Source organism: Microtus oregoni, unplaced genomic scaffold, assembly GCF_018167655.1.
Source record: "Microtus oregoni isolate MIOR12 unplaced genomic scaffold, Mior012 000097F_ref0000449, whole genome shotgun sequence".
NCBI classification, from domain to species: Eukaryota; Metazoa; Chordata; class Mammalia; order Rodentia; family Cricetidae; genus Microtus; species Microtus oregoni.
The window spans coordinates 3,272,060-3,298,252 of NW_024544710.1; the positions used below are offsets into that span (position 1 = coordinate 3,272,060).

Below are 26,193 nucleotides of genomic sequence, written 5' to 3' on the forward strand. Positions count from 1 at the left end.
TCCACTCTCTGGTGTCTTCTTCAATTTCTTTCTTCACAGATTTAAAGTTCTTGTCATACAAGTCTTCCACTTGTTTGGTTAGAGTTTGGTTAGAGTTACTCTGAGATACTTTATGCTATTTGTGGCTATTTTGAAGGATGCTGTTTCTTTGATTTCTTTCTCAGCCCATTTATCATCTATGTAAAGGAGGGCTACTTTTTTTAGTTAATCTTATATCCTGCTACATTACTGGAAGTGTTTATGAGTTGTGAAGTTTCTTGATAGAATTTTTGGGGTCGCTTATGAAATTATCATATCATCAGCAAATAGTGAGAGTTTGACTTCTTTTCCGATTTGTATCCCCTTGATCTCCTTTTGTAGTCTTATTGCTCTAGCTAGGACCTCAAGAACTATATTGAATAGATATGGAGAGAGAGGACAACCTTGTCTTGTTCCTGATTTCAGTGGGATCTCTGTGAGTTTCTCTCCATTTAGATTGATGTTGGCTGTTGGCTTGCAGTATATTGCCTTTATTATGTTTAGGTATGTTCCTTGTATCCCTGCTCTCTCCAAGACCTTAATCATGAAGGGATGTTGTATTTTGTCAAAAGCTTTTGCAGCATCTTATGAGATGATCATGTGGTTTTTATTTTTCAGTTTGTTTATATGGTGGATTACTTTGACAGATTTTCGTATGATGAACTATCCCCACATCTCTGGGATGAAGCTGGCTTGATCATGGTGGATGATGGTTCTGATGTGTTCTTGGAATCAGTTTGTCAGTATTTTATTTTGTATTTTTGCATCAATGTTCATGAGTGAGATTGGTCTGTAATTCTCTTTCTTAGTAATTTCTTTATGTGGTTTGGGTATCAGGATAATTGTAGCCTCATAAAAAGAGTTTGGCAATGTTCCTTCTGTTTCTATTGTGTGGAACAATTTGAGGAGTATTGGTATTAGTTTTTCTTTGAAAATTTTGTAGAATTCTGAGCTGAAACTATCTGGTCCAAAATGGCTGGGAGACTTTTGATGACTGTTTCTATTTCTTTGGCAGTTATAGGTCTATTTGATTTGCTTATCTGGTCTTGATTTAATTTTGGTAACTGAAAATTATCCAGAAAGTTTTTTTATTTCCTTTAAGTTTTCCAATTTTGTGGAGTACAGGTTTTTTAAATATGAACTAATGACTGTCTGGATTTCCTTCGTGTTTGTTGTTATGTCCCCCTTTTCATTTCTGATTTTGTTAATTTGGATATTCTCTCTCTGCCTTTTGGTTAGTTTGAATAAAGGTTTGTCTATTTTGTTGATTTTCTTGAAGAACCAACTCTTTGTCTCATTGATTCTTTGTTTTGTTTTCTTTCTTTCTATTTTGTTGATTTCAGCTCTCAATTTGACTATTTCCTGCCGTCTAGTTCTCCTGGGTAAGTTTGCTCCTTTTTGTTCTAAAATTTTCAAATGTTCTGTTAATTCACTAGTGTGGGATTTTTTTCAGCTTCCTTATGTAGCCATTTAGTGCTATGAACTTTCCTCTTAACACTGCTTTCATTGTGTCCCATAAATTTGGGTATGTTGTGGGGTCATTTTCATTGAATTTTAGGAAGTCTTTAATTTCTCCCTTTATTTCTTCCTTGACCCATTGATGCTTCAAGTGAACATTGTTTAATTTTTATGTGTTTGTGGGCTTTCTGGAATTAGTGTTGCTGTTGAATTCTAGTTTTAAGCCGATAAGATACATGGGGTTATTCCAGTTTTGGGTTTTTTTTTTTGTATCTGTTGAGGTTTGTTTTGTTAGCAAGTATGTGGTCAATTTCTCAGAAAGTTCCATGAGGTTCTGAGAAGAAGGTATATTCTTTTATATTTGGGTGGAATATTCTATAGATGTCTGTTAAGTCCATTTGAGTTTTAACATCTGTTAATTCCCTTGTTTCTCTGTTCATTTTTTGTCTGACTGACTTGTCCAGGGGTGAGAGTAGAGCGTTGAAGTCTCCCACTATTAGTTTGTGGGGTTTAATGTATGATTAAAGCTTTAGAAGTGTTTCTTTTACATATGAGGGTGCCCTTGTATTGGGGGCATAGATGTTCAGTATTGAGATTTCCTCTTGATGGATTTTTCTTATGACTAATATGAAATGTCCTTATTTGTCTCTTTTGATTGATTTTAGTTTGAAGCCCATTTTGTTAGATACTAGGATAGCTACACCAGCTTGTTTCTTAGGACCATTAGATTGGAAAACTTTTTCCCAACCCTTTACTCTGAAGCAATTTCTGTCTTTGAGGTTGAGGTGTGTTTCTTGTATGCAGCAGAAGGATGAATTCTGTTTTCATATCCAATCTGTTATCCTATGACTTTTTATAGGTGAGTTGAGTCTATTTATATTAAGGGATATTAATGACCAGTGATTGCTATCTCCTGTTAATTTAGTTTTTGTTGTTGGTGATGTTAATTTGTATGCTTTTCCCTTCTTTGGGATTTACTGCTATGAGATCAATTGTTTATGTTTTGGTTGATCTATCCAACTTTCTTGGGTTGAAGTTTTCCTTCTAGTACTTTGTCTAGGGCTGGGTTTGTAGCTAGATATTGGTTAAATCTGGTTTTGTCATGGAATATCTTCTTTTGTCCTTCTATGGTAATTGAAAGCTTTTCTGGATATAGTAATCTGGGTTGGCATTCATGGTCTCTTAATGTCTGCATAACGCTTGACCAGGACCTTCTGGCTTTCATTGTTTCCATTGAGAAGTCAGGTGTAATTCTCATAGGTCTGCCTTTATATGTTACTTGGCCTTTTTTTTTGCAGCTCTTAATATTCTTTCTTTATTCTGTATGTTTAGTATTTTGATTATTATCTGGCGAGGAGACTTTTTTTTTTGATCCAGTCTGTTTGGTGTTCTGTACGTGTCTTGTATCTTCATTGGCATATCTTTCTTTAGGTTGGGAAAGTTTTCTTCTATAATTTTGTTAAATATATTTTCTGTGCTTTTGAGTTGAACTTCTTCTCCTTCTTCTATACCTATTATTCTTAGGTTTGGTCTTTTCATGGTGTCCCATATTTCCTGGATATTTTATGTTAAGTTTTTGTAGATTCAATGTTTTCTTTGACTGCTGAGTCTATTTTCTCTAGTGTATCTTTAGCATTTGAGATTCTCCCTTCCATTTCTTGTATTATGCTGTTAATGCTTGTGTTTGTGGTTCCTGATCATTTTCTCATGATTTCTGTTTCTATAATTCCCCTAGCTTGTGTTTTTTTTTTTCTTGTCTCTATTTCGGCTTTCAAGTCTTAAATAGTTTCTTTCATATGTTTCATTGCTTTATTTGTTTGTTTGTTTTCTTTAAGGGATTTGTTGATGCCTTCCATTTTTTTGTTTGTTTTTTCCTCCATTTCTTTGAGGGAATTTTTTATTTCCTCTTTAAGGGCCTCAAACATTCTCCTAAAGTTATTTAAGATCATTTTCTTCTGCTTCATCTATATTTGGTTGTTCAAGTGTTGCTTTTGAAGGGCCATTAGTTTTTCCTGGTGTCGTGTTGCTCTTTGTGGTGTTGCATGTGTTCTGACCTTGTCTACCCATCTTTTCCTATGATTGGTGTGGTTGGGGCTGACTGTGACTCTGGTGATCAATCTTCCAGGTGCCAGTGGATGGATCCAAGGCTCAGATGGTTGCTCCTCGTGGTGCAGTCAGTGCCACAGTTTCAGTCACCTCATTGGTCACTCCGTGTCCTGGAGGTCGCTTCGTGCTCCTGAGGTTTGCCTGCTCTGGCCTAGGTTGCCGGCTCAGTCCTGTTTCTGTAAATGTCCCTGGTCTAGATCTGCTCCTGCGGAAGTCCCTGTCTTGAGGTTGGTTCCACAAAGATCTCTGGCTCTGATCTACTCCCTGGAGGTCCCAGATTTGAGTGTGCCTGAACCTGCAGAGGTCCTGGCTCAGGGACCTCAGAGGTCCCAGACTCATACCTGGACCTGCAGTGGTTTCTGGTTCCTGCCTACTCCCTTGGAGATCCCAGACCAACGCCCAGACCCGCAGAGGTCCTGACTTAGGCCTACTCCCTCAGAAGTCTCAGACTCATACCTGGACCCACAGAGGTCTCTGGCCCTGGCTGCCCCTCTGTACCTGCTCTGGCGAAGGTCGCTGTCTCAGTCCTGCCTCTGCAAATGTCCCAGATCTGGATCCGCTCCCCTGGAACTCGCAGTCTCAGGTCTGCTCTGGCCTGAGTCACCAGCTCAGTCCCATTCCCATGGAGCTTACTGCCTCAGGCCCACTCAGAACTAGGTTGCTGACCCAGTCCTGCTTCCGCAAATGTCCCTGGTCTGGATCCGCCCCTGTTCCTGTGGAGTTCACCTTCCCAGGCCAGCCCCAGTCACTGATTCAGTCCAGCTCCTGTGGAGTTTGCTGCCTCAGGCCTCATTATTGTGTCTTGATGAGGAATGTTGGCCTATTGTTTTCTTGCAATATATATATTTGGTTTTGATATCAGAATAATGGTTATCTTAAAAACATTACTTAAAAAACTTTCACCTCATCTTTTTATTTCTGAAAGAGTTTTGTAGGATGGATATTATGGCCTTCTAAACTGTTTAATAGAATTCACTGGTTTTGAAAACCTTTGAACCTAGACTTTTCTTTATGAGAAAGTTTTGGTTTGTAATGTTTTATAAGATTGATGATGATTTCTTGATTCCACATTGGCGATTTGTCTTTCAAGAAATTTATTCCTTTACTCATTATTTTTAACTTCTACGGAGCTGTACAGATGCCTCTTCTCTCATTTGATGTATTGGTTACTTCCATTTTTTATTATTATCTTAACTCATGGTCTATCAAGAACCCTGAAGTGTAGTTTTCCCTTTTTCTTTTGTGTATGTGTACAGTGTGTATGTGCACACATGTGAGTGTAGATACACATGTGTGAAAGTGGGAGTTTGGTGTTAGCTGTCTTTCCCATTCACTTTCCACCATATTTTTTTGAGACAGGGTCTCTCTGTGAAGCTGGGACTAACTGATTGGCTAGGACATCTGGCCAGCAAGCCCCAGTGATACTATTGTCTCACACTCCCCAACACTGACTTTTCAGTGACTTTTACACTGAACTTTTACAACACTAACTTTTTTTTAATTTTATTTTTTTTGAAATTTGATATATATTTATATTATATGTGTTGAATGTTTAAGATTTTAAAGGCACAAATATTTGTATGATAAATCATCTGTATTAAATCAACTATGGGGAACTATAGCTTTCTATTACATAAATATTTTAAAAAATTCATTTTATGTACTGGAGAGATGGCTCAGCAGTTAAGAACTCTTGTTGTTCTAAATGCCCCTCAACTGAGGAATGGATAAGGAAAATGTGGTCCATTTACGCAATGGAGTACTACACAGCAGAAAAAAGTAACAACAGCTTGAAATTTGCAAGCAAATGCACGGAGCTAGAAACCATTATTTTGAGTGAGGTAACCCAAACCCAGAAAGAATTATCATATGTACTCACTCATACATTTTTAAAACATAAAGCAAAGAAAACCAGCCTACAAATCACAATCCCAGAGAACCTAGACAACAGTGAGGAACCTAAGAGAGACTTACATAGATCTAATCTACATGGGAAAAAAACCAAAAACAACAACAAAGGAAGTATACTTTTTTTTTAGATTTTAAAAATATTTTCATTCACCACTCTCTTACATTTTCCAAAATTAAATTTGACTACCCCTGTCTTTCCATGTTTTCCACAGAATTATTGTTAGATTCTCTCTAAAAATGACAGCAAAAATATCGTCACCTCATTATTTGAACTATACATGTATAGGAAGTATGCTTTTAATATATTCTTGTACTCTGTTTATTGTAAATGTCTTTACCTTCCACTGATAACAGCTGTAAAAAAACAAGTGACTCTCTTCAGTGGTAAATTTCTCTGAATCTCTAACAATATCACAATCTGGCAAGCTATATTAAAATCATTATAAGTAAACAAAATGTTTGCTAAGTTTCCTTACAACACTGACTTTTACATAGGTGCTGGAAATCAAACTTAAGTCGTCATGCTTGCCTGACAAGCTGTTTGCCAACTGAATTATCCACCAGCTTTTGCTTTTGTGTTTGTGAGTGACAAGGCTACACATAGACCAGGATAACATATAACCTGCTATGTAGCTGAGGAATTCTTGACCTTCCTACCACCCCCTCCTGAGTGGTGAAATTACAGGTGTGTGTCAAAATGTCAGGGTTGTAATGCTTGTGCTTTTTTTCAGAGAACTAGCTTTTCATTTCATAGACTTCATTTTTCTTTTCAATTTTCTTAATTCTGTTATTTTCTCCCTTGTCTTTTTGTATTGTTCTTAGTACTTTTTCTAGTTTCTTATGATAGAAACGTAGCTCATTGGGCCAGGTGGGATGGTACATGCCTTTAATTCCAGCACTTGGGAGGCAGGGCAAATGGATCTCTTTGAGTTTGAGGTCAGCCTGGTCTATACAGCAAGCTTCAGAGCAGGTTAGATAGTGAGACTCTGTCTCAAAAACAAAATTTAGCTCATTGATTTTTAATGCTTTTGACTAATATGAGCATTTTGAGCTACAGATTTCTGTGTAAGCACCAATTTAGCTGCTTCTCACAAATTGTGATGCAAAATATTTTCTCTTTAACATATGACTTAGTTTAAAATATAGAGGCTTTATTTTTAGTTAACTCTCAAATATTTAAAAGCTTTTCTATATAGTTATTTTTGAAATTGTAATATAATTACATTTCCCCCTCCCCTTTTTTCCCCCCTCAAATCCTTCCATATACCACCCTTGTTTTCTTTCAAATACGTTGCCTGTATTTTTCATTAATTCTTGTTACATGTATATGTGTATATATACATATATTCCTAAATATAACCTGCTCAGTCTGTACAATGTCACTTGTATGTATATTTTCAGGACTGACCATTTGGGATTGGATAAGCAATTGGTGGGCACTTCCCTGGGGAAGACGATTTCTCCTGCTCTCAGCTTTCCGTAGTTGCCTGTATGTAGTTCTTTGCGTAGGGCTGAGGCCTTGTGGTCTTTCCACCTCCATTTTAGCACATCTGTTGTTGTTCAGCTCATGTTTGGACAGTCATGTTGGTGACACTTTTTGGGTACAGCTTCTTATGTTACGAGGAGTCACATTCTCCCAACAATCACCCAGATCCTCCTGTGCTAAGATCTGAAACCAGGTCCTCCACAAGAGCAACAAGCGTTGATAGCCACTCAGCCGTCTCTCTAGCCCCTATTTTTATTTTTATTTAATTTAGTTTTTACCAGAGAACATACTCTCTGCATCATTTCAATCCTTTTATGTTTATGGGAAAATTTTATAGGCTGCAAATGATTTATCTTAGAAAATGTTTACTATAAAAATCTGTAAAGAATATTTGGTCTGCTGTAATTGAATGAAATTTCCATCTTTATTAACTAAGTCATATTGACTGAGAGTATGGCTTGCATGTTCTATTAACACTACTAATTGTTATTGTTTCTTCTGTCAATTGCTGAGAGAGCTGAAATTTCCAACCATGATTTTAGAGTTCACGATTTATTCTTCTTCTTCTCCTTCTTCTTCTTTTTTTTTGTTTTTTTTTGTTTGTTTGTTTGTTTTTTCAAGACAGGGTTTCTCTGTAGCTTTGGAGCCTGTCCTGGAATTCACTCTGTAGACTAGGCTGGCCTCGAACTTACCTACCTCTGCCTCCTTTGATCCTTATGCCTTTAATCCCAGCATAACATTAAAGGCATGCACCAACACACCTGGCTCTGTCCCTTTCTTTTGAATCAAATGATCTGGGAGTTTTTGTTTGTTTTGTTTTGCTGTGTGGTGCTAGACATGGAACCTAGGACATTTGTGCCTACTAAGCTTAATTCAAAAGAAAGGGACAAAGAACAGATGAGACAAATAGAAAACAAGCAGAAAGATGGATATAAAGCTAAATACTTTTTTAGGATTTTTTCCCTCGTTACTTGCTTACTAGCTAGAATTTGGCTTGACTTTTTATAGTTGACTTGGCTTTTCTATCATAATTTTCTATTTTATTTAGGTGTGTGCGGAGGTGGGGGTGTTTGCGGGGGGGGTGCATATGTCAGGGTGCAGGCACATGTGAAAGTCAGGGGACAAGTTAGGGAAGTCTGTTCTCTTCCTCCCACCATGTGTATCCCAGGGCTTGACCTGAAGTCATCAGATTTGAGTCATCTTACTGGTCCCAGCATGAAATTTACTTTAGAGTTTGCTTCCAAATATTGTTACTTCATTTCACATAAAGCAAGGTTCTCCCATTTCTCCTTTTCCTTTCTATAATTATAGTCAGGTGCTTCTTTTTAATGTTTAAATGCTTAGATGCATTGTTATCCATTTTGCTTTAAATAGTCAGTTATATTTTTATCTTAAAGTGTTTGCTAATTTACTTAAAATAAGAATAATAAATTAATTTGTCCTACTATAAATAACATGTTTTGATGAAAAAGAACTATTTTCTAAGACTTCAGTTCCATGAGAAGAAAGGCTATCGCCATAGACTTCCGCCCATCTCTTTGCTCTCTGGCTTAGTAGGCGGCAGTCCATTCCCCACGTGCGCTTCCTCTTTCAGTCTGTGCTGACATTTTCCTAGTTAAAGTATTTGACAAAAATGCAGCTCTGCGGGTGAAAGTGAGGGATGTTTAGCTGGAAAAGGAAGGAATGTTGTAATAATCTTTTCTGATAATTATGTGGATTCCTTGAATGTACCAAAACTCTACAGATGGTAGTTTCTTTAAGGTTAATGCAGTATGGAATCTGAAAGCATCTCAATGACTTTTTACATGCTGTTTGGTTAAATCTATACTTTGAATGGATATTTGACCCCTCTTATAATACAGTATTTGGAAAATATCAGTTCACTGAGTTATAAAAACATTCAAAATGTTCTCACGTTTTATGCAGCATAAAAAAAGAACATTGATATCATCCCTGAATTCACTGGGGGAAGCTTAAGTTTTGAATGCTGTCATACTCACAGTGGCAGAATCAAGTTTTTAGAAATCAGTTTCACTAAAAGCCAGGAATTTGTTATCACTGGCAACAAACACGTCAGTTGTTTATCATAAAATTAGAGGCTCACCTCATTTTTTAGAAAACATTAATCACAATATTGAATCATAATAATCCATCAGTTGTTCTTTTGGGCAAAAATAGTATTCCATGAAGATTTGTTCACAGATGAACTTTACCTCAAGGCAACCATTGTACCACAGTGTACAGCCAAAGCGCCCCCTCATGCCGCCTATTCTGTCACATAGAATACCACATCCAGCAGCAAGATTTAAGACACTAACAATTTTAGTGCTTCAACAAAGACATTCTCACGTAAAGTTGGATTGTTTTAGTGTGAGTTTATGACAGTAAAGAATACAGCCCCCAGTGGTGTGCCTGGTGCTACTGCCTTCAGCCGTACGTGGTGCCAACAGTTTTCCTCACCATTGCTTTTGAACTGCCATGTAAGTATAAACAACATTGTTCCAACATAAACCATGAGCTTCAAACAAGCTATTGAGCTCTTTGAATACTGTAGCACCACTTCTGTTTGTTTCCAATCATCCACATAAAAGAAAGCCTTCTGCTAAGATGGCTTAGTACTGATACCATGTGACAGAGGCAAAACAGCAGATGAAGGCACACTGACAGGGGTCTGTTGGTCAGAATACAGTTTAGAACATGGGTTGCTATCTAAGTTTCCATGTTGGCAGTTATATGTTTCAGTCAACAAGCTACTGAGCCATTGAGAAAAGACAGGGCCTCGAGTATTTTTCACCAACTTTTCATCTAGTAGGCAGTGAGCAGTGTCAACTGTTCAAGGATTTATTGACCTCTGAGCTTGAGGCCTGAAGTTCTCCAATCAATAAATGACTTATTCATAAGATGCTTCAGTGGCTTTTCTTTACTTCTGGTTCAAAAAGTGATAACCAACAATGTTTAGTGTTTATTTAATTAGTTATTGGGTTTTTTTTTCTGTTAAGTTCGGGTTGCACTACGTAGACCTGACTGGTCTGGAACTTGTATGTAGATCAGGATAGCCTTAAATCTGCAACAGTCCCTCCTGTCTTTGTCTCATGAGCTACCATGCCTAGCAATGTGTAGCTTTAAATGATATCCACACTTAAAATACTCAGCTCTTAACCAGGTACGGTAGCTCACACCTAGAATCCAAGCAAACAAGAGGCTGAGACAGGAAGATTGCTTCAACTTCAGGTTCAACCTGGGCTACACAGCCAGTTCTAGGCTATCCAACAACTTAGACTCTGTTTCAAATATGTATGTACACACACACACACATTCACATATATGTTCATTTTACTTTATGAATCGTCTGAAAATTCTATAACTTAAATGATGAATTATATTTAGAAAATCTGTTTCATATATCGTAAATTAGTAACAAAATAACTTTCATCATATTTCCATTTCTTATTTATAATTTCACCCAGGTCCTTTGAAGTAAATCCCTTCCTTCCATGAGTCAGACCCCTCACTGATGCTTCAGCTTCATCATTTTCGGCTTCTATAAAAATAGATGTTGCAGCATTGGTTTGAAAAAGCAATGCTTTTCATCTTCCTTTGTTCAGCCAACAACAGCACAGTAGGGTGACTTCAATTCACAACAATTTATTATATATTTCTAAAGAACTAGAAAAGAGGAATTGGGATGCTCTCACTACAAGGAAATGACTGTTGGAGGAGATGAAAATGCTAATTACCCTTATTTTATCATTACACATTGTATACATGTATCAGATTATAACACCACTATGCCTATAAATATATAGTACTATTATCTGTCAATTAAAATTTTTAAATTAACATTTTAAAAATATGATATGTAAACAGTAATCAAGGGACATATTAATATCTGTCCCTTCTTTTAAAGCAACTATCTTTCCCCATTTAATCTAGCAATTACATTCCTGGGCATTGTTCCCAGAGAAATGAAAACGTACATCCACATAAAGTATAAATAAATAGCACAAATTGGAAGCAATCCAAATGTCTTGTAATGTATAAGTGGTTAAATAGATTATGATCCATCTATGCTATGGAATACTATTCAGCAATAAAAACCAATGAACTATTGATGTATGGAATAATTCAGACAGGACTAAAGGGAGTTACACTGATCAAAACTAGCCACCCTGACCTAAAATTGTACTACAGCATCATAGTAACAAGTAGAGCGTGGCATTAGCACAAAAGCAAAAATATAGACTAACGGACTAAAATTAAGTACCTAGAAATAAATTCACACAACTATAGCCACCTAATCTTTGGCAAGCTGTCAAAAAGCACATTGTAAAAAAGACAACAGCCTATTTAATTAGTGGTATTTGGTATGTTGGATATCCACATTTAAAAGTAGGAAATTAGATCGATATTCTTCATCCTGTACAAAATATCAATTAGAAATGGATCAAAGACCTTAATGATAAACCTTAGAATCTTAAACTACCTGAGGAAAACATTAAGTGAAACATTTCAAAATATAGGCATAGATGAGAACTTTCTCAAAAGGATTCCGGTAGCACAAGTAGTAGCCCCAAGAATTGAAAAATAGGATTATATGAAATTTTGAATCCTCTCCACAACAAAGTAATAATTGTCAGAGTGAAGAGACAGCCTATGAGATGAGAGAAAGATCTTTCCCAACTACATACCAGACAGGGGCTTAATATCTACAATCTAGGGAGAGTGCTAAAATTTAACCATAGTAAAAAAAAGAAATAATCCAATCAATAAATGAGCTGTCTCAAAAGAAGCACAGAACTAGGATATGGCTCAGTTGGTAAAGTACTTGCCATACACACATGAGGACCTGAGTTTTATCGCCACGTTCACATAAAAAGCCAAGTATTATAACACATGTGTAGTTCCAGCAATGCAGATACCTGGGCCTCTCTCACTGGCCACATCAATGCATCCCTAGTCCCAATGAGACTGTCTCAAAAATACAGCTACAAAGGAATGAAACCCAAAGTTGACCTCTGACCTACACACACACAAATCTATATACACACCAAAAGAAATGAAAAAGTCCATTATATATAATATTTTGAAATTGCTAGATATCTTTAGGTAGCAGGAAAATGCAAATTTAAACTGTTTCTGCAGTCCTATCTCACTCCACTCAGAATGGCTCTCATTAAGAAAATAACAGTTTACCTGAGCTAATGGGAATGCACGAACTCTAGCTGGACAGGGAAGGAAGCAGCATAGGACCAAACTAGTCTCTCTGAATGTGATTGACAGTTGTATGGCTGGGGCAGACTGCGGGGTCACTGGCAGTGGCACTAGGATTTATCCCTACTGCTTGTACTGGCTTTTTGGGAACCCATTCTCGTAGGATGGATACCTTTCTCAGCCTAGATATAGTAGGGAGGGCCTTGGACCTTCCTCAAAGCAATGTGCCTTACCCTCTCTAAGGAGTGGATGGGGGTGGGATAGGGGGTAGGTGGAGGAAATGGGAGGAGGGGAGGGAGTGGGAACTGGGATTGATATGTAAAATGAAAAAAGATAGTTTGTTTTCTTTTTTAAAAAATAAATTAATTAATTTCAAAAGAAAACAAATAAGAACCAGTACTGGTGAGGATATGGGTGATGGGAATATACACTGGTACGATCAACGCAAAAGTTAGTATGGAAGTTCCTTTTAAAACTTGAAAATACAACTGCCACTCCTTCGTGGACAGCCAAAGGACCCTGAATCAAAGTACCATAGCTGTACTTGCACACCCATGTTTGTAGGTGGTCTATTCACAAGAGCCAAGATACTCATTGATACATGAATGGATAAAGAAAATGTGACCTATATATACAAAGAATTGTGTTCTGCTGTAAAAGAGAATTAAATTATAATACTTACCAGAAAGAGGATGGAACTGGTGATCTTTATATGAAATGAAACAAACCATACCCAAGTAAATAATGTTTTCTCTCATGCATAATCTAAATTTAAATTTAAACATGCATGTACATACGCATGCATATATATACATATATGTAGGACATGGGAGCAGAGATCTGTAAAGGAGAGAGATCTAAAGGGGAGTGAGGCAAAGAAAAGTTAATGGAATATATCTGACATGCAAACCAAAGGAGGGACTACTTGAGAGAGGAAGAAACCAGCGGAAGAGGACATGCCAGGGAGAACAAATAAGAACAAAATATAGCTGAGTAGTAGCTGTGCACGCCTTTAATCTCAGCACTTGGGAGGCAGGGGCAAGCGGATCTCTGTGAGTTCAAGGCCAGCCTGGTCTACAGAGCGAGTTCAGGACTATTGCACAGAGAAAGCCTGTCTCGAAAAACCAATACCAAAACAAAAAGAACAAAGAATAATGATATATGTGTGTGTATGTGCGTAAAAATGTCACACTGAAACCCACTAGTTTATATATTAATTAAAGATAATAAAATGAAGTTTGAAGTGCCATATACTGCATGATTCTATTTATATCATGTGTAAATGGTAAAAAAAAGTCATAGAAATAAAAATCATGCTAATAATTTCCATGGATGAGAGATGGAGTGGAGCAGAGAATGTGGCTTCTGTGATAAGCAGTGTAACATAAAGAGGATTTCTGTGGGGGCCGACGGATGCAGTATCGGACTGTGTGATGTTGCACCAGTCTGGACACATGGTAAAATTACATAGGAGTGAAAGTGCTGTTTTTCCTCCATCTTCCTACGTCATTATATTTCAAGGGAGTTTTTGGCCAGGAATGGAACCCAGTGCCTCAGAATACCACTGAGTTGTCATTATAGTTGAACTAAGTTTGTTTTTTAATTTCTGAATATAATTTTATTTTTAGTGTATTCTGCCAATCTCTAGTCTTTAGTTTAAACATTTGGATCATTTTTTAGAGTTGCAAGAATGCGGGCTTTTATTTTTATTCGTGTGTGTGTGTGTGTGTGTGTGCATGTGAAGGTCAAAGGACAACTTTGTGGAGTTGGTTCTCTCCTTTCACCTTTATGTGGGTTCCAGGGATTGAATTTCGGTCACCAGGCTTACATGGTAAGCGTGTTATCCACTGAGCCAGGTTTCTATCATTCAGATTTGTTTTATGGGTACAGAACTCACTGACCCATTAGTTACCATTTGTTGCCTGCTGTTCTCCGTACCTCCCCACCCCCAACACACACTTTGTTTTGAGACAGTGTTTCTGTGTGTAACCCTGGCTGACCTGGAACTCACCCTGAAGACCAGGCTGGCCTCAAACTCAGACACCTGCCTCTGCTGGGATTAAAGGCTTGTGCCACCACCTGGCATGCCTTCTGCTTTCTGGGCCATTTTTAGGTGTATTTTTATTTAAAAAGCTACTGTTTCAAGAAATAAATACAAATGAGAAAGCAGTACAATTGGGAATTGTTTTTAATTGTAGTTGTTGACATGTCAGGTCTTAACGCTGCCATTTTAGTGTGTTCTATCTCTTCCTCCTGTCTTCATGTTGTTTTTGCTTGCGAGTCAGGGTTTCTGTGTAGTTCTGGCTGTCCTGGAACTCCCTCTATAGACTCTACCCACCCAACCTCATGTATGCTGTTTTTAAAGGATGTCATTTTACCTATTTATTTGTTAGTTTGTATAGATTTTGTAGCATTTGGTTTGGTTACTAGCTTATATACACATCTCAGCATGGTCTCCCCATATTGCCATTTACCCACTTTGAATGAAGAAAACTTATCTCCCTCCATGTCCTTTTACCCACTTCCCTTTATAAAGTAGTTTCCCTAAATCTATTGAGAGCAATATCAGATAGTAGTATAATTTTTATTTCAACCATTCAGCATAAATTTCATTCTTTCTGTTTTCCTTTCTTCCTTCCATATGCTCAACTATTTCTTGTTTTGCATTTTTCTTTCTATTTAAAGAGCATTTCCAACAAATTCTCTTTATTTTTCTTTATCTGAGAGTGTCTTGATTTCCCCTTTGCTCTTGAAGGATATTTTCTCTGGGTATAGAATTGTATGTTGGCAATCCTTTTATTTTAGCAAATGTGCCTCCTGTATCCGTAGCTTTGGATGAAAACTCCCCTGTCATTCATGCTCTTATTCCCATTTGAGCGGTACATGATTTCCCTCTAACTTATTTCAAGACCTTCTTCATGTTTTATGGTGCTACCTTCCTTCTTTTTCCTCTGGAACTCTGATGTTTTTGTCCACTAAGCTGAGACATTTTTCCCAGTTTATTTTCTCTGTTGTTCAGACTGCACACTACCTTGCTTTTAAGTTCACTAAATTTTTCTGTCATCTCAGTTCCTCTGTTTGGCTCACCTTGTGTGTTTACTTGGGTTATTGCATTTTTAATTCTAAAATTTCCATTTGTTTATTATTTTCTTTAATCACTAATTGTTTTTTTTTCTTTTTGTTTCTAGTGTGTTTATAGATGCTAACTAAAACATTTTTGTGATGGCTACCTTAAGTTCTTATTAAATAATTCTGCCATGTTCATATCTTGGTATTGACATGTTCATTGAAATTGAAAATTTTCTGATTATCTTTATAACTAATGAGGTTTTCTTGAGAGTTTTAGGTTTTGAATCTCATTTTATACAACTATGTCAACACTGAATTCTACTGTGATGGATGGCAATTTTGTTCTTGAGTGCAGTCACCAAACACACAAAATGCCTAAAATATGATTCTTCAGTGTGAGTCAATAGTAGAATTATTTCTATTTCTTCCTGGTTTTGAATGGTTTCTTAAACTTTCAAAAAATTTTATCATAAGGATTAGTCTTCTAGAAGCTAATTTCATCATTAACAGAAACCAATAGTCCAGTCTTGTTGTTCACTATATACTTTTTGATACCTTTTGAAGTATCCACACTCGTATAGGACATTTTAAAAAGTATCCACACACGACCCACCAAAACCTATGTTTATTTATCCGATAGGTGTACTTTTGTTGGTCAACTCCAGGAAGGAATCAGAGTGCCCCAATGTGTACTAGACAACTGACAAATTATTGAAAAACATTTACCTAAATTTCATCATCCATAAAATGGAGGTTGATATGCAAATTAAACATATAAAGTTACATGCTTTGGAAAAGTAGCTGAAGTAAACATTCAACAAATTGTATGCCTGGGAAGACAGGTTAGTCAGGAAATGTATTTGCCATGTAAACATGAGGTCCTGAGTTCAAGCCCATGCAAAAAGTCATGGAGACAGACAAATGGTGGAGACAGACAAATCCCTGGGAATTGCTGGCCTGCCACCTACTAAGTCAGTCTCAGGGCCCAGTGAGAGATTCTGTTTCAAAGAACACATTGACGGCTCCTGAGGAGTGACACTCCAGATTGATTTCTGACCTGCACACACAAACATCTGTACATTTATGCACCTAAATAAATTTTAGATATTAATATTGCTAATAAAACTGGTGGCACTTGCCTATACTCTCAGCATTTAGGGAGCTGAGTGAGGCAGATGGATTGTGACTTCATGGCCAACCTGAGCTTATAAAGATAGTTCCAGGCCTTACACTACATAGTGAGGCCCTGTCTGAAAACAAAGAAAAAATACATTAATAAAATTCCTCTCAACCAAGGGCTTGTTTCATCTTGTGCCCCAGTGCTGATTCTCTGGTACCCAGTGGATGCCTAATTGAGAAACTGAACATGATGCTATACTGGATGGGTTATGAATTTAGGCAAATTCCCTTAGTAAAACTAAGTTCATGAACTAAAACGTTAAATACATATTTAAGGTGAAGTATTATCACCTTAGCCAGGCAGTGGTGACACATGCCTTTAATCCCAGCACCGGGGAGGCAAAGACAGACGGATCTCCATGAGTTCGGAGTCAGCCTGGTCTATAGATTGAGTGCCAGGATAGACTCCAAAGCTACAGAGAAACCCTGTCTTGAAAAAAAAGGAAAGAAATCGCTATATATAAATAAAGATAGCTTTAAGGAAAGACAAATGCTAGAATGTGAATATTTGAATTTTATGCTTTATCAAGTATTCAGGGAGCTATCGTATTACCGAAAGAGTTTATATAGGTTGGATGTTCACCTTCCTAGACATGGACGGAGGGGGGAGGACCTTGGACTTTCCACAGGGCAGGGAACCCTGACTGCTCTTTGGACTGAAGAGGGAGGGGGAGAGGAGTGGGGGGAGGGGGAAAAGGGTGGGAGGAGGGGGAGGGGAAGGGGAGGAGGGGGAAAATTTTTTTTTCCTTTTCTCAATAAAAAAAAAAGAAAAAAAAAGAATTGAAAGGACATGCAGTTGGGAGGGAATTGTGCTGTGGTACCCAACAAAGTAATCAGTGGGGGAATCAGGAATGAAATAATAAAGTTAGACTGTACACATGAAATTCTCAATAAATAAAAAAGTAAAATATAAAAAAGAGTTTATATAGGTAGGATTTATGAATTTTTAATGAGAAAAGAGCCTAACATTAATTTTTAAATTTGTGTGTGTGTGCATGCATGTGATGGGAGGGTGTATGCCATGGCATACACGTAGAGAAAGGACAACTTGGTGGGGCTGATTCTTTCCTTCCACCTCAAGTAAGTTCCAGGGACCAAACTAGCATCATCAGGCTTGCACTGCAAGGGCTTTTGCTGACAAAGCCACCTTGCTGGCCCCTTTAACATTCATTAAACATCAAATATATATATAACATATATATATTAGGTCCTTCACATATATTCATGCCTGTCTTTTTATGCATGCGTCCTGGCCACCCGGGCCGGTGGCATTATCCATTTTTTACCAACAGGAAAAGTAACTTGCCAAGGATCAGCCAGTAAATTAGCAGTGCCACAACTGAAACCCAAACCTGTCACATTTTGAGGCTTATCTTCTTTTCTCTTCTTTCAGTGATGGGACCCAGGATTTGGGTACAAAAAAAAAATACATGGCAGAAAAACAAACATTTGCTGAACATGTACTAGTGGCCAGACAGTGTACATTACTTTCCAGTTCTAGTCTAGCCTCACAGTAATCCTAGAAGAAACATAATGTTCATTTTGTGTCTAGTGTGTGCCCAATGCTATATTGGAGCTTATATAAATTCCCACTCACAGACTCTTCACAGCCAAGTGAAATGTGTTACCCAGACAACTATGAAGAAGCTGATACTAGCCTTCGTTACACTTGCCTGCTACTTCAGGAAGCTCTACAGGACACCTTTCTTATCAGCATGTTATAGAACACACATTCCATAAAACATGATTTTTTTTTTTAGGTACAGACTAAAAACACAAAGGTCTTTCCATGTCAGTGTTTTTGGCCTTTTGGGTGGTCCTCGGCCCCTTTGAGAATCTCATGGCTCCTCTTCCCAGATAAGCAATTAAATACATATAGCTCTGATATGATTTCACAGCAAGTAATTTCCTAAATCACATCAATAGAATCTTTGTTTAAAATGAACAGAAACCTGCTTGGAAGAACAGACTAAGTCTTAGTAAACAAGAATGTATGTTGGTATTTCAACCCCTGTTTATACTTCCAGAATGAGGAAACAGAAGCCTGCAGCCTTCAAGGAACTTGCCTTGAATCTCATAAGTAGTTGCTATCAGAACTCAAATTCAGACCTGCCTGACTTCAAAAGGCCCTTTCCTCATGCTGTCTCTATTACCTTTTGCTCTGAGTTCAAGCTCTGTTCCTCCCAGAGCTCTGGGGCCTCCCCACAGCACATCCTTCTGACTCCATTTAAAAAAAAGAAAAAAAACTACATCCACTGTGGATCCTCATTCTCCAGGCTTCATCTGACTCTCTTGCTTGGCTCTGCTCAACTTCCTCTCCCATTCTCATTGCTTACCTAATATTATTTATCAGGTACTATCTGAAGTGATTTATATGCATTAGATTTCTATTTAAATCTCAAGCAATTGATGTTTAGAGAGGTATAGGAAGTAACTTGCCAGTTGTCATTTAGCAGGGAAGTGGCAGAGCCCACAACACAGAAATTTATACAGATTGGGTCCAGTTATGATTTCATCCCTGTGATATAATCTTTATCTTTGTGATTCTATTTTTCAAAATTTCCCTTGTGAGTTTTTTTTAATGGTTCCTTAATGAAGTTCTTCACAATTCTCTCATTAGCCTATGGCCACCCTTTCCCACAGCACCCCGGATAATCATGTCCACCCTCGTGATTGTAATTACCTCCCGCACGCTCTCACTGTCCAGCTCTACACCCAGTCATGACCTATCTTGAATGGATTCCTTCAGACATCTTACTGGCACTAGTTCTTGGCATGAAAAAATGCTTTGCTTTTAAGTGCTCTTCCTTACATTCATTATATAGTCACATCAACCCAAACCAGAAACCATGGTGACAGTCTAGATTTCTCCCTCTCCTTTGCCCCCAGAATTCAATTAATCACCAAGTTGTGCGAATACAACCTCCTAAGCATTTCTTAAATCTTTTCCTCATCTCCATCCCTACTTCAAGTTCTTTCCCCTACTTCCCTGATATATTGCAACTGTCTCCAGTCAGCGGGACCTCTCTAAATCATCCTGAGTCATCTCACTGAAACACAGATCTGACCACGTCACTGCCCTTCCATGACTCAGCCTTGCTAACAGGTACAGTCACAGTTCTTTAACATGACATTTCAGATTTACTGTGGTTAAGAGCTAAACTGCTTGAGTTGAATCTCCACTTTGATACTGTGAAACTCTGGGCAAGGTATCCAGTACCCCTGTCTCTACTCCCTAGCTGTGCTACAACTGTGAGGATTGTCCATCTAAGACACCTAGCATGGTGCCTGACATTTACATGCTCGGTAATTGCCAGCTGCTGCCAATTTTGCGTATCTAGTCTTATTTCCTATTCTTTTCTGTCTTCCAATCTGTGCTCGAGGGATAGTGTGCTGTTTGGAGTTTCCTAAGTGCATCAGCATGTCTCAGTGCTCTGAGCCTTTTGAGCTCCGTTCCCTTCATTTCCTTTGTTTTCGCACATTTTCCTGGCTAATACTCATTTCAGTCTTCAGCTCAGACATCATGTTTACAACATCTTTCCTGACCTCTAACCCACTCTCCAGCCCAAGTCAGACTAATTGGCTCTCTTCTGTGACTTTATAGTCTTTGTGCATGCTTCTGAGCATTTAACACAGCCAATTGAAGCTGTCGGCTTATATGTTTGTCTTTCCTGCTGGGCTGCAGGCTCTTTGAGCAAATGGTGGGTCTTTTAATCCTTTATATCCTCAATAGATGCCACAGTTCCTGTATACAGTAGGTGCTCCATCAATCTGTTGAACTGAATGGCTTCCCATTTCACTGGGTAACGAGTTAGGTAGTCATTGGGTAACTAGTTATGCAGTCACAATTGAGGTTCACTGAACCAAGGAAGGAATACCTCTCTCCTGTTTAGTAATCCAAATCCTTCTTGCCCACTTCAATACATCACTCCACTATCCTTTGAACTGCTTAAGTTAAAAACTCTTCCGTCAACATCTGCAAAAGTCATCAACACATATGTCAATTCTGGAACTAAATTATACCATTTTCCCAGCCTCACTGCCATCAACATTATTTGTCAATTGGCACCACCCTCCCACCTGGTCCCCACACTTCTATTCGTTTGCCTTGGTAGCCCCATCCAACTCCATACAACAAGCAGTTTTAATATGTAGATTAAATCAAGGAGAATTGGAAAGAGAGCATGGGAGAGTTTGGAGGGGGGAAAGGGAAGGAAGAAATGACATAATTATAACCTCAAAAAGGTCAACTATGAATCCTGTTAAAAGCCTTCAGTGGCTTCCCAGTCTATTATGAATGAGATTCAACTCTTTGCCATGGCCTACAGTCTCCCAGCGTCTGGGGGACCTCATATCTCCAGTCCCTCACCTGCCTGCCTGCCTGCCCCAGCCACTATGGTCTTTCTTGTATATCCAGAATAACCAAACTCTTTTCAGCATCAGATTCTGTGGCCATGACTGCGGTACTAGCTCCTAAATCTCATTCCTGTGATGAAATGCCTGACAACAGCCAAGGGAAGGAAGGAAGGAAGGAAGGAAGGAAGGAAGGAAGGAAGGCGGGCATATATGTTTAAGAAGGGATACAGCCCATCTTGGTGAAGGCATGGCAGCAGAAGCATGAGGTAGATGCTCATACTGCCTCCACAGTCAGGCAGCAGAGAGATGAATGCTGGTGCTGAACTCTTTTCCTTTCACTCGGTCTGAGACTCCAGCACTTGAAATGGCGCTGCCACATTAAGAATGGATCTTTACTGTCAATTGAATCTTTTTAGGTTTATGTCCTAGAGGTATGTCCATGGTGATTCTAAATCTGGTCAATTTGACAATTAAGATAACCCACCACAATTGGCTAATCTACTTAAATTATGTGCCTTATAGGTTTTTTGGTGGTGGTGGCGGTGGCAGTTTTGTTGTTGTTTGTTGTTTTGTGTGTGTGTGCATGTTTAAACCCGGTTAACTTGTTCTCAGCCTTTAAGTTCTATCCTTAAATGTCACATTTACAGTCCTACCCTAGTCTCCCAATCGAAATCTCTGTTAGTGTGTACTCATTATGTCTTCATGACATTTACTGCAGTCCAGAATTTTTTAAAATTACACATTTTTATTAATTTTATCTTATTTACGTGTGGGTGGGTGTGCGCACGAAAGTGCATGCGCGCGTGTGTTGAAGGGGCGGTTTCAGATGTGGACTGGACCTGCCCTTCTACAGTGTATGTCTCTGGGATTGAATTTAGATAGTCAGGCATGACAGCAAGCACTTTTACCTGTGTAGGCATCTTGCTGGCACCCAAAATTTCTTCAGATTCTTTTCCCCTTGTTATTTAGTATGCTTTTCTTACTGCATTTCAACTTCCTCAATGTGGGTACCACATCCACATGTCTATCAGTATAGCCCTGGGACCTGTCACAGTGTTCAGCATTCTATAGTCATTGAGTGACTGAATGGATTTTGAAGTCAGTTGAGTAGGGCAATCTACATCCAATTTCCTTTGTTGTTTTAGGTAATAAAACTTTACATATTTATCTAGCAATTTAATTGAGATTTTTCCTACCACGCTCAGTGTAGCTAAACTTTATGGGAGATTTTAGTCAAGAAAAAGACAGTTTAAGAAAGTCTGGTATTTAGGCTTCTGAATGGTCAACAGAGGGCAACTTCTCTGTCCCTCAACAACTGGCAATGTCTGGACATATTCTCAGTTGTCAAATCAGAAAGGAAAACGAAGAGAATGTGCTACTGGTCTTTAGTGTGTAGATGTTCAGCATCCTCACCACCAGAAATGCCAATAGTACTGGACGGGAAAAAAAAAACAAAAAAGAAATATGACTACCAGTTACTGCTACATGATCATGCTTCAAGAGCCATTGTCCCCTTCTCTCCCACTCAGCACTTACTGAACACCTAATATGAAAATTTCTCTTCTAGGAACACTGAAATCAAGGCCATTTGACTTCTTTTCATGACCTCATGAAACAAAAGAACACAAAAATCTAAGTTCCGCTGTAAAGTCCATAGATGAGCTCCTTCACAGTGCCAAGTATAATACTAGTGGAGCTGCGGGAGCCTGGCGGTGATGGCTGAGAGGAGTGAGGGAAGGCTTCGCCGTTATGCTATTCACACCCCAGTTTTTAGTTTCTAGTGTTGCGAGAAAGTAGCAGGAAATAGGGAGATGCCATTTTAAGGGAAAACGGCAGACACTCCAGCTTTTATTTTCCTAGTCAGTATCCCAGGGGTGTGATGTTCAAGAGAAGGTGTTTGTCGTAGGGAAAATGACTTCTACAGGTTTGTTAACTGAATGAAGTAAGAGGTATTTTAGGTGGGTGAGAGGAATGGAAAGAGTCAAGAGTTCAAGGTCAGAGAGGGAGGTGAGATCCAGAGCCCAGGTTAATTGTCTACAATAACCTTTTCTCTAAAATCAGGAGAAAGGAAGGATAGAAAGCCAAAATGGATTATTTCTATCAGAAGGAAAAGTAATCGACTTCTCAAATTGTAATCTGTATGCATTTTCTTGGCTTTTATAGAATGTTTCCTTAGTGTTTCCCAGAAATGAGTGTCATCTGTCCGGGCGGTGGTGGTACACACCATTATTTTCAGCACTCGGGAGGCAGAGACAGGTGATTCTCTTTGTGTTCAAGGTCAGCCTAGTCTACAGAGCTAGTTCCAGGACAGCCAGAATTGTTACACAGAAAAGTCCTGTTTTGAAAAAAATCAGCAATAAGAAAATGAGTGCAGTCTGGAGAGCTGATTCCTCCAGTTGATGATGCTGACAACTTAGCAAGATGGAAGCAGCAGTGATAACAACCTCCAAGCCCTCAGCTGGGTACCTGGACAAAGGAGGGACTGACTGCTGCAGCCGGTGACTGATGGAGAAGCAACTGCCCTGCGCTTGCTTTCATCGTCAGAGCTAACCTCGTTCCTAGATAAGTCTCCTTTCCCATTCCAGTCTTCCCATTCATGCTCCCAGAAAGTGATTTTCCAACCCAAATTTTACCCACGCAGAATAGGAGAATTGGCAGTCCATGCTTCAAAAGACCCAAAAGTGTTTGGCAGTATCATGCTCTATTCTGACCTTTAGGGCCGGCAAGCATCCCCCCTTTTTAGGACAATATCCCGCGGTTACTTCTCAGGAGTATGCACTTCCATGAAAGACAACTTCTAAAATGAAGCTTCCTGCCTTGGTCTAGAGAACCAGCTTCCTCGCAATTAGTACCATAGCAGGGGACAGATTCAAACCCTGGAAGCTTACCAGAGGCTCGCTTCTTTACATTACACCATTTAATAAAATCCCAAGAATTGGTTGAAAAACATGTTAGAGAATTTCTCTTGTCTGCCAGTTAATTTCTTCTGCTCTAAGTAGATGCCAGGGAACAAAATTTCAATATCAATTGAAACCAGACTCCTCCATATAACTATTAATTAAAAAAATAGCCAGGTAGGCATGGTATCACATGCCTATATCCCAGCAAGCACTGGGGAAACTGAGGCAGGATTGTGAGTTTGAAGCCGTCTGTGACTGTGTCATGAGACCCTAAATCAAACGTCAGTCCTGTAAACTTTGCATCTCCAGGAAAGAAATTCCCAGAGAGGAAGAATATCCCTTTAAGAAGATGGGATTCTTCTAAGGTGAAAAGAAGTATGTCTCCTTAGAGAAGTCCAGCAGAATAAGGACATGCGAAAATGAGGAAACCCTGTCTCTTTAAAGGGAATTAGCAGACCTCACTGGAGAAAGGAGAAAGAGCATTTATTGAGCACCTACTGTGTATATGTTACTTTGCCAGATGCCTTCATGGGCCTTCATTCATTTAACCCTCCTTATAACAACCTGAGTTCCCCATCTGTAAAAGAAAGAATCCCTAGTTCCCTCATGGTCCAGCAGCTACTGAGCGAGTGCTAGATGGGAATGAGAGAAACTCAGCAAAGCTATGTGAAAAGAACAGAAGGCTTCTGCTGCACTCATTTTGCAACTAGCATGTTGACTGCACTTGCGGCTCATTGTATCCATGGGCAGCCCTTTTTTTATGCTACCAGTGACTGCAGAACCCACGTTTCCCTCTTGCTTTGGCTTCCCCCCTCAGTCACTCAACTCCTGAGAGGCACTCTCCCAGAGCACCCACTTCCTCAGCTCCTGGGCACCAACCTGATAGTTTTTTTCTCCTCATTTCCTGGTTCATTAGTTCAACCAACAATCATTCATTAAATGATTGCAATGTGTCAGATTTCTTCCAGGCACTATAAAACACCGGGAATATTCAGAATGGGGGAAGGGAGACATAGAACTATAGTTTCAATCTTAACATAGAGGCAGTGACAGACCTGAGTTTTGGCAGCCTGAATTTATGAAGTTGTACAGCTAGAGACAGGGTAATATATTAAAAATTTTTTAAATGTGAACATAAAATTAGGTACAAGTGGGTATTTAGGATGATAATATGAAAGCTCTAAAAAAAAGCTCTTAAAAAGCTGAAAGTTACTATAAATACCACAAAATCCAAAACAATTCTAACATTTTATTAACGACATGTATGGTTCATCTATGCTACTTTTTCCTCCTGTTTTGTCTGTATATGCTCTAATCACCTCTACAACTGACAATAATTTTGTGATCTTGTATATATAAAGAGTAGCATCCCAGCACTTGGGAGGTGGGGCAGGGGGATTAGGAGTTCAAGGCTAGCCTTGGCTACATAGTGAGTTTGAGAGCGGCCTGGACCACATGGGAATGATCACAAAACAAATCATGAATGGCTTAATTGAATGGAGCCCTACATCAGATGGCTTTTCTGCTGCCGTAACAGAATATCATAAATGAGGTCACTTATAAATAATATAATTTGGCTTACAGTTTGAAGGCTGAAGAGTCCAGCACCATGATCCCATCATCTGGCAAGATTCTTTGCTTTGTGATTCATGATAACGTGGCAGAAGGACAAGTGGACTAAAGACAAAAGTTAGGCTAAATTCATCCTTTTTTATCATGAACCCACTCCAATTCTAACTAGCACACTGACACAGTTATGTTACAATCCTTTAACAATGAACCCCCTCTCAATACTGTTAAAATTAAAGTACAGGATATTTAAACCATAGCAACTCCCCACCATGTGTGTGCTAGTCAGTTTTGTATTGTTTTGACAAAACACCTGGGTGGGGTAAGCAACTTAAAGGGGGAAAGATACATTTGGCTCATCATTTTAAAGGGTTCAATTAAAGAGCTAAAAAATAATTATAATTCTATATCTAACAAAGACATAAAAACAATTATAAATCTGTTATTGTGCATACAGTGTATAGACTGTGAACAGCATTATCTTGCAGAAGTGGATGGAAGTAAGCAAGAACAAAGTTGGTCTCAAAGCTAGATTATAACACATTGGGGATATTAAGTGTAATACTCATGGTACATGCTAAAATGTACAAAATTTACCAAAATGATTTTCTGTGAATAATCAACTATTAAAACTGTAATGGAAAAGATGAGAGCTAAAACTAGGTAGAAGATACAGAAAAAACAAGTCCTTCCTAATCAGCAAACAAAATTAATATAAGTAGAATAAAGTCTCCAATCAAAAGACAGAAATTTGAAGAATAAATTTTTGTTTAAAAGTTAAATAATAATGGGTGTGATGGTATACACATTTAATCCCAGCAGACAGGAGGCACAGGCAGTTGGAGCTCTGTGAGTTCAAGGCTAGCCTGATCTTATAGCAACTTCAAGGCCAGCCAGGCATTTATAGTGAGACCCACTCTCAAAAAGAAA

General features: G+C 38.5%; 1 protein-coding gene across 2 annotated transcripts in view; it reads left to right on the forward strand.

Annotated features, from left to right (window-relative positions):
* The window catches only part of Hdac8 (histone deacetylase 8), a 264,674-nt gene that overhangs the window by 108,359 nt on the left and 130,122 nt on the right, over positions 1-26,193 (forward strand). The gene's annotated exons all lie outside the window — the stretch shown is intronic.